This window comes from Vanacampus margaritifer, chromosome 6 (assembly GCF_051991255.1).
Source record: "Vanacampus margaritifer isolate UIUO_Vmar chromosome 6, RoL_Vmar_1.0, whole genome shotgun sequence".
NCBI lineage: Eukaryota > Metazoa > Chordata > Actinopteri > Syngnathiformes > Syngnathidae > Vanacampus > Vanacampus margaritifer.
Genome location: NC_135437.1, coordinates 8,920,832 through 8,933,490, shown reverse-complemented (window position 1 = coordinate 8,933,490; position 12,659 = coordinate 8,920,832). Strand labels below are relative to the sequence as shown.

Genomic DNA, 12,659 nt, shown 5'->3' with positions numbered 1-12,659 from the left:
CGTACACCGTTCTTTCTGCTCCAACAATGCGCGTGCAACCCGATGATGTCATCTTTACAAACAGTAAAGGATTCTCTTCTTCTTCTACTATTTTCTTTCGGATGCCAAATTAGTTTGGTGCATCACCGCCACCCTCTGGCCGCCGGCAGAATTGCACCAAGGGTGCTTCCAGTGATTTGGGTCCAAACTCTAATTTTAATATACAGTGTATAGACAAGTCACACCTGAGTATTAAGTTGCAGAACCAGTCAACTATGGGGAAAAATTTTAACTATGAAGTGTATGACTTTGTCACCTTGTTGGTCAGACATTTTGCTCCTCCATTGAGCGTCATAGTCCAGCAATGGCAGAATACGGGTATAATAATACAATACAGGAATATGAGTAAAGAAAAACCTCTGCAAATTGGCAGATTGGAAGATGAGATACAAAAAAAAATTCCCACATGATTAGTGATTGCTCAACTTCCAGCATTACACATCAGTGCAGAGTAGGAAAGTGGACTTTTTACCAAGTTGACTAATCGGTTCACCCCTTACTATAGACCACATCTAACTATACATGGGGTTTGATATATTTACTATGATAGCATCCATCCACTTGAGATATTTTTCTCAACTTTATTCAAATGTCTTCAAATGTAACTGAGACTAGGAGAAATGAGGCCATTTGCATAGATGCCTACTGAAAATCAAAGTTTCAACTGGTGCTAAAGGAATAGTTAGTCATTATTAATCAATGTTAGACAGACTGGTAGACATGGACATGGTCAGCACGTCTCTTCCCAATCACTCCTGCTTGGTGATAGCAGCGAAGCAATCTACCTTCCTGGGAAGGTTATGCTTATCTCTGTTTATCTAGCTGCACACCTTCATCATCTGGCCTGTGATTGTCACGCTCACTTGGGCCGCACAGAACATGAAGTCATGAACTTGCCCACCATTTCAAAACGCCATCTAGTACGAATTGCTTCCGGGTCTTACTCAAAAGCATGTTTTGGATACACTTACTTTCGCCATTTTGCAGCCTACCATTATTATGTTTTGTGTATTAATAATCATGTCATAGATGTTGAGGTTGTGATGTCTTTTCAAAGCTTCATTATCTCGAAAAATGAAATATTACAATTACACAAAATCGGCCACATAATACTGATTGTAACTAATTGGTACTTAACTCCTCTTTTTAGGAAAGTTCAATGCATAATATGGTCCATGTATGAATATGTGTATAGATTTAAATATTATTTTATAAAGACAAGTAACTTATTTCACTGTACATGGGTTCCTCAGCTATCGACATTCCGATTTGCTCCCACAAATCTTTACATTAGTTGTGTCATAGTCTTTCACTAACCGAGGCCAAATTACAGGTAATACAGTATTTGTATGAAAACCCTTGATTATATATGATCCAAATCTTGTAAAGGGTCACGGGCGTGCTGGAGCCTATCCCAGCTGTCTTTGGGCAGTAGGCGGGGTACACCCTAAACTGGTTGCCAGCCATTTCACAGGTCACACATAGACAGCCAAATAAAAAACAGTCATATGTACATGTAGATACTGTGATAAACCAGGAACCTCTGAATTTTTTTTATACCTGTCTGCCACCCACTTCTGAATCCCAACTCAGATAGTTGATGTGAACTTGAATATTGACATTGAAATACTATTCAAAAATCCACAATTGGTTTCTCAGCCAGACTTGAAGCCCAACATGTGTGTTTGTCTGTGAGCTCGTCTCTGTGTACGTAAGTACCCACTGGTGAAAGCGTGTGTGTCTCCAGGACTTGCCTCTGGGATTTGGATCCAAATGAGTGGAGTGTTGGTGCATTAATGAGTAACACACATCCCTCATCCTCAACAAAAAAAAAAAACACCCACCCCAAACAAAACACACCAACACTCTTCGCCTCCTCCTTCCCCTTTTGACATTTCAAGGCTGTGTTGGGAGCCAGAGGAGGAACTTCTTCATTTGGAGTGTGAGACAATGTGGCAGGCTGGTTGGCTTTGTGCTCCTGACATCCCACCGAGGCACAATATGGCTCCGTCAGGGATCAGTGGGAATACACAATGCCCATTACCCACGGGGCCGTGCAGCGGGCCTCAAGGGCAGGGCAGGGACGGGCCCGTTTCCAGACTACAGGGTGTCGAGGCCACACTGAGCGAGAGAGACGGAACGGGGAATAAGGATCACAGATGAGTTGGAGCGACAGAAGATTTAAAGATGAAAGAGAGATAAGATAAAGAGGAAAGATGAAGTTCAAGAGAACGTGGATGATGACGTTTTAAAAGAGAGGTTATGAGAAAATGGCAGGATTGAGACCGGCAAAGACTGAAGGCAAGAAAAGAGGCCACTCAAATGAATGAACCAAGAAAAAGAACAGATCGAGTCCTGTGCCAGCGATACATTGCAATGAAAGAGACAGGCTGTGCATCTCTCCAGGGAGAAGAAGGGCAGTCTTAGAGCTGAACTTGGTGGCTCGGTCTGCATAAAGGCCACCTTGAACAAACAAGAGAGGCCAGGGATGCATTTTCACCTTCACTGCTGCACCTTTGACCCCTCACTTCTTTGAGTGGACACTGGGGGTGGACATCGGGCCCCTGAGAGCCAAAGGTGGTGGCCAGGGGTCACACAGGGGCACCTAAGGGGACAGAGACACAGATAGAGAGGGTGGATGAGGGTCAACGAGCCAGCTGAACTTAACCATCAATATCCCTCGAGAATCGCCCTGTCATTTCTTGCCCTACTCTATAGGAAGAAGTGTTAAACCAGTTAGCTCAGCAAACAAATCTGTGATGCGGAGAGCCTACCTTTGAAGTTGGGTGGGAAAGAGACGCAACAGCGATACAGTCGCATCTGTGTTGAAGCCCAAGGTCAACCAAACCCATTCTGTCTTATCTATTATGCTGACCTTACTTGAATTTCACACCAAAAGTCGCAGGACTCCACTGATCCAAGCTGTTGTTTTTAACTTTCAACCGAACATTTGCTCTTTTCTCTATAAGAGGTTGGGACAACTCTCATGAAATGGGTCAGCGCCCACCTATTTTCAGTGCTGGCTGAGAGGAGATGCATTAATATTTAGAAAGTGCTTCTTAAGAAAGAAAATGATACACAATGGTGAATATCATTGCTGACAAGTGCTGTCTGCTTCTCAGTTATGAAGTTTGAAAAACAAAGCACAATTTTCCCCAAGCTTGCATGATTTTATCCTCTCATATTTAAAACAAATGTATGTTAGTAACTTTTCAGATTCTAAATTGTCCATAGGTGGGAAAGTCAGAGTGCATTCTTGTACAAGTATATGTGTCCTGAGATTTGCTGGCAACCAACCCAGGCTATGTGGAACCTGTCTGCCAGTCAAGTCAGTTAGGATTGGGAGTTCCAACTCACCTGCGACATGAGGACAAGATTTATAGCGGATGGATGGACGGACGGACGGATTGGTCAGGATTACCGATGTTCTCCTGTATAGCCGAACAAACCATAGATGTTTGTTTATAACACCATGCTTATAACAAGTGTGTCCATTGACTGCACTCAACACTATTCCTTTCGTCAAGAGCAATGTGACCTTGTAAATATCATGAAATTCAAGCCTCGTGTATTTTCATTCTGCTGCATTGGATCTTTGCATTCATTCAAACAATGAATAAGCATCCCCTCTGTTGCAATCATATTTATTTTAGTTAATTTTGTTGTTTTATTTGAGCTAACCTGAGACCTCGGTTACCATATTCGGTGCCATGTCATGTGGAAATGTCTGTTGGTATGACAATAAAAATTCAGCTGTAAATACAACCTGAAAGAACTACAAGCAATTAAATTAGTGGAAAAGTAAATAAAATAGGAATATACTAAAATAATAACAAATAAATAAAAATAAATATCAGCTGTTCCTGTGGCCTCTGTGAGGCTGTGCATGCATGGAGTACACACAATGAGATAAGAGGAGTAGAAAAAGAAAGTTGTGATTGAGTTCTATTAATAGAATAGAATAGTTTTTCACAGATTTGGAATACTATGTGCTTTTCAGTATTGATATATTTCCTGTGTGTATGGGATCCTGCTGTGTTTAAGTGGAATTATTTGTTATTTCAAGAAATATCACTCCTCGAAGTCGATGCTAATTTCCCGTTAGCATATCATTCGTTTTTTTTACATTAACTTTAGCATTAGCACTGGCGATGTTTATAACACGAAGCATGTCTTGTATTTAAATACACAATTTGTGTAACTCTTTCAGTTGGGTGTTCAGTTTTACACTAAACTCCAACTGCCGTGTCATTAAACATCTTAAGGCATGGCAAAATCACAAACACTGAACAAACACTCAAGAACTTTCAAACAAACATCGCTGTCTGGTACATTAATCGTGTTACTTTGATTATGTGTTTAATATCATTAGATGTCAAAATAGCACTTGTAGCGGAATCACAATTAAAGTTCAATTAATTGCCCAGCCCTACCTTCAATTAGTTGTTTAATTTACAAATGTTTAATTTACAAATGAACACAGGGCAAAGTACAGTGGTCGTTGCCACAGGTTTGAGGAGCTGAGAGCGTCCAAATCGCACAGCTTGTCTGAATGGACACTCGGTCCATGTAGTGCCCCCACCCCTCACCGACACTCACCATCTGGCCTGGTTCTTTCTGCAGCATGAGAGCATGCACAGATGTGGGATGAAAATATTCCCATGCTCGGATGCATATGGAGCACCCCTTTTTGTTGCTTTTGTCTGCAGCACATAACTTTTTATCACTAGTAGTCAATCATGTAATACAATCACAAGTTCGTCAGACTGTCATATGATTGTTGGGAGCCGGCCATCGTTCATAGTGATGCATGACAAACGATGTCTGCGACTTGGAATTTTGCACCGAAAGTTGCTCTACTTTAACACAGATTAATTCACACAGTGTCCGACAGCTGTAGTTTAGTAGTTAGCAAAAACACAATTCACAACGCAGTCACTCCCTGTTTCACTACCGTGCTGAGTTACAGCGGCGACAGACACGTTCATTCACACAGCAAATTGTGAAACGTAACAAACATTAAAGATTCTGCTTCTTCTGCTTCTTATGCATCAGCTGAGAAAAAGAGTTAAAAGCAAATGAAAAATATTCAGGAAGTTAATACTGAAGGCTCAAAGGGGGACATTGTGATTTGTGGAAGGGTGATGGGAAAGAGCCCAGCGACAGACGTGGCGGACGACAGCCTGTTGTGCGGCTGCCAGCCCCATCTGTCTACTTTCACATCACCCCTGTCCGAAACGCAGAGCGATCTAGAGACATGAAATAGCATTGGAGAGAGAGCAAATTGACCCTCTAATGGACGACAAGTTGACATCATGGCCAGATATGTGATTTTAATAGCATGCCGCTGCACAGAGGGCGTGTACAAGTAATGCGTTTGAGTATGACAGACTCTCTGGAGACGAGTGATCCATAACCTACACAACATTAATGTGGATGTGTGTCTTGAACTGCACGCCACACACCTCTGAACTCTCAACAGAAAAGGTGTGCCTTGTGCTTCCAGTCATCTCATTTGCCTAGCGCTAAGAAGTACCGTGTTTGTTTCTGAGAAAACAACCGTTAAGAGCCAACTGAAGTTGGCCATGTATCAAAGTCTACATGTAGGGGAAAACCGCGCTCAATCGTAATGGTCTACCTAGTGTGCAAAGCAAACAACTGTTTGGCCAGAGGTCAGCACATTGCGGCATGACACCTAAATAGTCTTGTTGGAAATAAGGTTTGACTGAAGTCAGACTGGTGCATTGGCAGTGAACTTTAATGGGCATTTGCTATTCCATAGTTTATGCAGTGAAAACAAAAGCTAACTTGTCACTACATGTATCTACAAATAACTGGGGGAGTATATGTACATGTCAATGATTTACAACAGTATAAAAGAGACTGATACTAAAACACCAGATTCATTTTTGTTTTTTACACACACTGTTTTATTTCTAGATCTCAACTTTATCTGTAAAGCAATTTAAAACAACCATTGCTGCATATAGTGCCATACATGGAGTATAAATCAGTCCCACAAAAAAGGCAGGTATACGGAAGAGGATTAGGGCCAGTGAAGAGAGAAAAAAAAGTTTGGCAGGATTCTCACTTTAATCTCAGAATTCTGACTTTAAAGTGGGGAATTCTGACTATAATCTCAGAATTCTGACTTTAAAGTGAAAATTCTGACTTTAATCTCATAATTCTGACTTTAAAGTGAGAGTTCTCACTTTATTTTCAGAATCCTCAGAATTTTTACTTTGATCACAGAATTAAGATTTTGGAGTGAGAAGTGAGAATTCTGACTTTTTTCTCAGAATTCTGACTTTAAAGTGAAAATTCTGACTTTAAAGTGAGAATTCTGACTTAAAAGTGAGAATTCTCGCTTTATTCTCAGAATCCTCAGAATTTTTGCTTTGATCACAGAATTAAGATTTTGGAGTGAGAAGTGAGAATTCTGACTTTATTCTCAGAATTCTCCCTTTAAAGTGAAAATTCTGACTTTAAAGTGAGAATTCTGACTTAAAAGTGAGAATTCTCGCTTTATTCTCAGAATCCTCAGAATTTTTGCTTTGATCACAGAATTAAGATTTTGGAGTGAGAAGTGAGAATTCTGACTTTATTCTCAGAATTCTCCCTTTAAAGGGAGAATTCTGACTTTATTCTCAGAATTCTCCCTTTAAAGTGAGAATTCTGACTTTATTCTCAGAATTCTCACTTATTCACAGAATTATCACTTTAAAGTCAGAATTCTGAGAATAAAGTGAGAATTCTCACTTAGAAAGTCAGAATTCTGACTCACTTAGAAAGTCAGAATTCTGACTTTAAAGTGAGAATTCTCACTTTAATCTGAGAGAATTCTGAGAATAAACTGAGAATCATGCCAACTTTTTTCCCTCTCTTCACTGGCCCTAATCATCTTCCATACAGGTAAAACAAAAAATGATAACACAAAAATAACATTAAGAAATATCATAAGTAAATAAAATAACACAAAATATAGCAGACACCATAAAGCACTAAAACAATGCCGTGTCTCATGCTGTGTCAAAAGCCATATAATAAAGATGTGTCTTTAAACAGTTTTAAAATTGGACATAGAGTGCGTGCCTAACATTTAATGGAAGGTCATTTCAAAGGGAGGGACCGGCAAATGGAAAGGCTTGATCCCCTTTGAGCCTTTGCTTAGTTCTCAGTACCTGCAGTAGCATCTGACCGGCTAACTTGAGGCACTGGGCAGGTGCGTAGTGGTGCAGATGCTCAGGGTAAAAAAGTGGAGCAAAACCATTCAAAAATTTGAAAGCAAATAAATGAATCTTAAAATGAACTGTCAAGTGTACATACAGCCAGTGAAGAGGCTAGAATCAGAGTTATGTGCTCCCTCCTACGGGCACCAGTTAGACCAGGGGTGGGCAAACTTTTTGACTTGCGGGCCACAATGGGTTTGAAATTTTGACGGGTGGGCCGGACCAGGATTTGGACCTCATAGCACAGTAAACACACACAGATAAATGTACAACCCGATTTACTTATAGTGTGCACTAAGGACTGCGTTTTTCAAATGTGCAAAATCCACTTATTTAAAACAGCTTTTCCAATAGTTTCATTTTTATTGTTTTAGCTCAACTTTTGCTGTGTTTTTATGCTTTGTAAAGTGACCTTGGGTGTTCTGAAAGGTGCTGTTTTTAAATGAAATGTATTATTATTATTATGATTATTATAAAATAGCCCTAATCCAGGTAGTACGTTTGCCTCAATGAATATGCGAGATGCAGCATTTACACACTATTTGGCAAAGTGGGAGGAGAAATGTAATTAGATTATAATAGCACATACACTGTGATCTGTCAAACCTGGTGATTGCATCTATTTTTAATAGATTTCAATTCAAGGCGTAAAGTTAAAGAAATCAAGATTTATTGAAAAAAGATGAACACTTTCAACATTCAAAACACATTATTACCCAACTAAATACTCAATGTCAATTACAGTATTTCTGCTCCACTGCTGTGCATAAAGGCACACTCAATTAAAATACGCACTTTCAAACTTATTTTCCATAACAGAACATAAGTAGAAAAACTCACAAATTTCAGTGGGAACAGTGTTGTTGGTCTCCCTTTTTTGCCAGTACATCAAAGTCTGGAGTTAGTTTTGTTGTGGCAATTCTCAGGATAGATCTGAGGTGTTGGTCAGTTAACTTGGATCTGTGACGGCCTTTATTTATGTTCATGATGCTGAACGTCTGCTCACACACGTAGGTCGAGCCAAACAACACCAGCATCTTCTGTGCCGTCCTCCGGAGGTTTGGAAACGCGGCTTCGTCCAGTGAGGCATAAAAGTCATTCAGTTTAAGAGACTTGAACTTCTCCTTTAAAGCAGAGTCGGACTGAAGATCGATCAGTTCCAACTGCAGCTCCGGTGGTGCTGTTTAAGGCTCTTGTGACAGGGACAGGACACCAGCTGAAGTGATGAGGCAATTTGTTTAAAATCAGAGAAGCGACGGCAGAATTCTCTGTGCAGGTCGTCCAGTGATTTGCAGTATTTATCCGTGTTTTGGATGGTCCCTTTCTGCACGGCTAGTGTGGGGAAATGAGCGAAAGATTTCTTTGCCATTTGTCTGGAGAATAAAATCAGCTTGGATTTGAAGGCGCTCACATTTGTGTACATGTTGTGCACAAACTGATCTTTCCCCTGTAGCTTCACGTTCAGCTCATTCAGGTGTGAAAATATGTCCACAGCAAACGCAAAGTCAGAAAGCCAGTTCACGTCACTCAACTCTATTCTTCGGATTTTCCCATTAACCCCAAAAACGAGCTAATCTCCTCTTTGAGCTCCCACACTCGTTGTAACACTCTTCCCAAACTTAACCAGCGGACACGAGAGTGATAAAGTAGGTCCTGGTGATCCGCATCGGTTTCCTCCAACAGTGTAATGAACTAACGATGATTAACTCTTTCACTGCCACTGACGTTTAAAGACGTCAAGTAAAAACCTACGGAGCACTGCCAATGACGTCAAAAGACGTCATCCAATGATTTATTTTTTTTTTTTTGAAACGGGTAGAGGAAACCCTTCCGCATGTCTGGTGAAAGTTTCCAGCCTGTCTGTTGTGCCTAATGACTATTTTTGGCCCCTAGAGGGCAGCGATGACTCTCTTTTGACAAGATCGGGTGGGCGTCAGTAGAGGCGGAGCTAGAGCGTCGAGCAGGAGATGAGAATGGAAGACAAAGGAAAAATGGCGGCCGGTCGCGAGGAGCTCACGCCCGAGCCGTTTTTTTCAAAGACCAAAAGCATCGCTGAAAGAGCACATTGTTGACGACGATGATCATCATCGATGATGAAGATGAGGGTGGTGACTCCGTGGTTGGAAAGCATTGACGCGGCAGTAGAAGACGTTAGATGGAGCTAGATGGAGGAGGGAACGGGCAATGGCGAGCGTTTGCAAGCAGCTCTACACTTACAAGACGAAAGGCATCGACCAACGCTAAAATAGTACATTGATGACGACGATGATCATCATCGATGATGATGAAGGTGAATCCGAGCTTGACGGCGAAATTGGAACCGCTGACGCGGCGGCTATGACGGTGTCGTAACGCGGAGCGCAACCGAGCACGCACAGGCGGACGTTCGATCGGACGACGGAGAGTGCCCAGAGTCCAATGCATATTCATCGGAGGAAGTGTGTACAGTCTGCTACTTGCTTTTTATTCCCCGGAAAAAAAGGCCATCAAGAAAGTGTAACGTTTGCACGCAAAACGGACCAATGTGAAAGTGAAAGTAAACTGTTGTGCGAGTCCTGGCGTCTCCTTGCACGCAGGAGAGAGTTACAAAAGGAAAAACTGTATTTGAAACATCCACATAATTGTAAGTAGTACCACAGTTGCACACATTTGTAAATAGTTTGCGAAATTGTTTTGTCAAATTGTTACACTGTTGAATGGAAATAAACGTATTTTGCAATCAAAAAACACTTTTTCATTGTTGGTGAAAGCGTTTTACAGAAGTAAAGCACTATTTAGGTGTTTGTGGCATCATTCATGGACAAAAAGAAGTGTACAATTCACTAGAGTGCATGAAATAACATCGTTTCACAAAAAGCTCTTTTTCTCCATTTTTTTTTCAAAAGAGAGAATTTCGGTGAAAGTAACCATTTTCTATTGTTGATTACTGAAGAACGGAATAAGGTAGAAACAAACTTTTTTTTTCTGATGAAAGCTGAGAGTCCAATCTTTCATTTGGTAGTATGTGTGTTTCCATAGTCCAAACACAACATTTTCTGTGGACCTTGAAAGATCACTCAAAATGCTTAAATCGGCTGGCAGTGGGGACAACCCGTTTCTGAAAACGTCTGGCAGTGAAAGAGTTAAGTCCCCTCGCTCGTATGAAGTTAACAAGTTTTACAACTGGATCGACAACGTGATTAAGATGCAACACAGACTTACACAGAGACTCCTGGTGAATGATGCAGTGAAGGAAAATAACGTCCTGCTCAGGGTTTTGCTCCTTCACTTTATCCTGGATCCTTTTCAGCAGTCCGACGTTTTTTCCTGTTAAATTTGGCGATCCATCCGTGGTGACATTGGAAAGTTTACTCCAAGGAAGCTTCATCCTCTCAATTACAGCGGACACGTGTGCATACAAGTCCTCTCCTCGCGTTTTCCCCTTCAGCGACTCCATGCTCAAAAGCTCCTCAGTTATCTCAAAACTGTCGTTTATCCCTCGGATGAAAATTAGGAGCTGAGCAGTGTCGTTTATGTCGTTACTTTCATCAAGTGCCAGTGAATATAACGTAAAGGTCCCCGCCTTTTTATTTAACGTGCTCAATATATATTCATCAATCAGTTCCACACGGCGAGTCAGTGTCCTGCGTGATAAACAGATTTTTTCAAACTTGCCTTTGTTTTTTTTTTTGTTTTGTTTTTTTGTTGTTTTCTTTTCAGGAGAGCTCAGTATTGTTCATTCAATTTGACATCATCATTGCGCTCCTTTTTAAAAAAACAAAAAATTAAAAAAAAAATTTTTTTTTTCTTTCTTTTTTTTTTGTTAAATATATATACATATATATACATATACACACATATATATATATATATATATATATATATATATATATATTGTATGTGGTTGAGCATGTGCATGTGCGTGGGTGCGTGTGTGTATTCATCAGTTCACCTAAAGCCCATTAAAAAAAATCCCATACTAATAATATAATATAATAATAAATTGCCAAATGCAGAAACATCAATGTAAGTTATCACGATGTAGTGGCTCTTGCTAACAGACAGAATTAAGTAACCAGACTTAGGTTAAAAAATTCTATATACGTAGACCATGTTTCTATAAATTTTGATATTTGGTTTTTATTTGAGGCAGATATTTTTTTCATTAAAATGTGATTTATGAGGAGGTTAGACCATTGGTCGATATTCAGAGTTTGTTTATTTTTCCAGTTAACAAGAATTGTTTTTATGGCGATAGTAAGGGCTACAAGTGTATATTGAAATTGTTTATGTGGTAAGTCAGTTGTTGTTAGGTCACCTAGCAAACACAAGTTTGGAGATAAAGGTATCCTACAGTCCAAAATAGCGGAAAGTTTTTCTAAGACTTTAGTCCAGAAATACATAACCGGAGTACATAACCATAAAGCATGAACATAAGTGTCTGTAGTGTTTTGTACACATTGGAGACAAATGTCGGAGTCTGAGAGTCCCATTTTCTTAATCATATATTGAGTAATGTATGTTCTGTGAATAATTTTATATTGAATAAGTTGTAAATTTGTGTGTTTTGTCATTTTAAATGCGTTTTCACAAACTTGAATCCAAAAGTCAGATTCCGGTGCTATAGACAAGTCTGTCTCCCATTTCGAGATGGGTAAAGACATTTTATCAGTACAGACGCTCCCCTACTTACGAACATTCGTGTTACGAACAACGGTACATACGAACATGTCTGCACGCATGCGCGCATGTCAAAAAATGTTCGGAAAGAGATGCTGTAAATTAGATTTTTTATTGCGCACCTTTTTCCGAGTACTGTAGTGCTTCTTTCCACCGCTAATACCGACGCTTGGCGCTGTGAGAGCTCACCCAGCATTGGAGGCTCAGCAACGTGTCGAGGAGGGAGAAGAAGAAGAAACGCCTGTCGCTCATAGATAAAGCCATCGCACTCTTCGAGCAGCAAGACCCAAATATTGAACGTTGCACAAAGGTTGCAAATCAATTGAATGATGCCATACAGTGCTACCGCATCATTTCTGATGAAAAAAGAAGAAAACTGTGCAATCGTAGTTAGATCGCTTCTTTCGGCCAGTTTCTAGTAAATCCTCCAAGGAAGATACTCATCAACCCTCATCTTCTTCTCCGCGACCCTCAACTTCTTCCTACATTGAAGTTACGGAGGAGGAAGTAACTTTTGAAGCCCATTCCAGCGACGACGAAGAACCTCTCATGATATAAAATCCTCCTCTTCCTCCTCCTCCTCCTCCATCAAATCCTTAAGCATCGAGTACATCTTCCAAAAGTAAGTTAAACTTCATTTTATTTATCTTATTACGTACATGTACATACTGTGTGTGTCTCTCGTTCTCTCTCTCTAACATACGTAGTACAGTACTGTACGTATTCTCTTTA

General features: G+C 40.3%; 1 pseudogene; it reads right to left on the bottom strand.

Annotated features, from left to right (window-relative positions):
- Positions 1-8,421: 8,421 nt before the first annotated feature.
- Positions 8,422-10,842, bottom strand: LOC144053149 (general transcription factor II-I repeat domain-containing protein 2A-like; annotated as a pseudogene).
- Between the last annotated feature and the right edge of the window lie 1,817 nt (positions 10,843-12,659).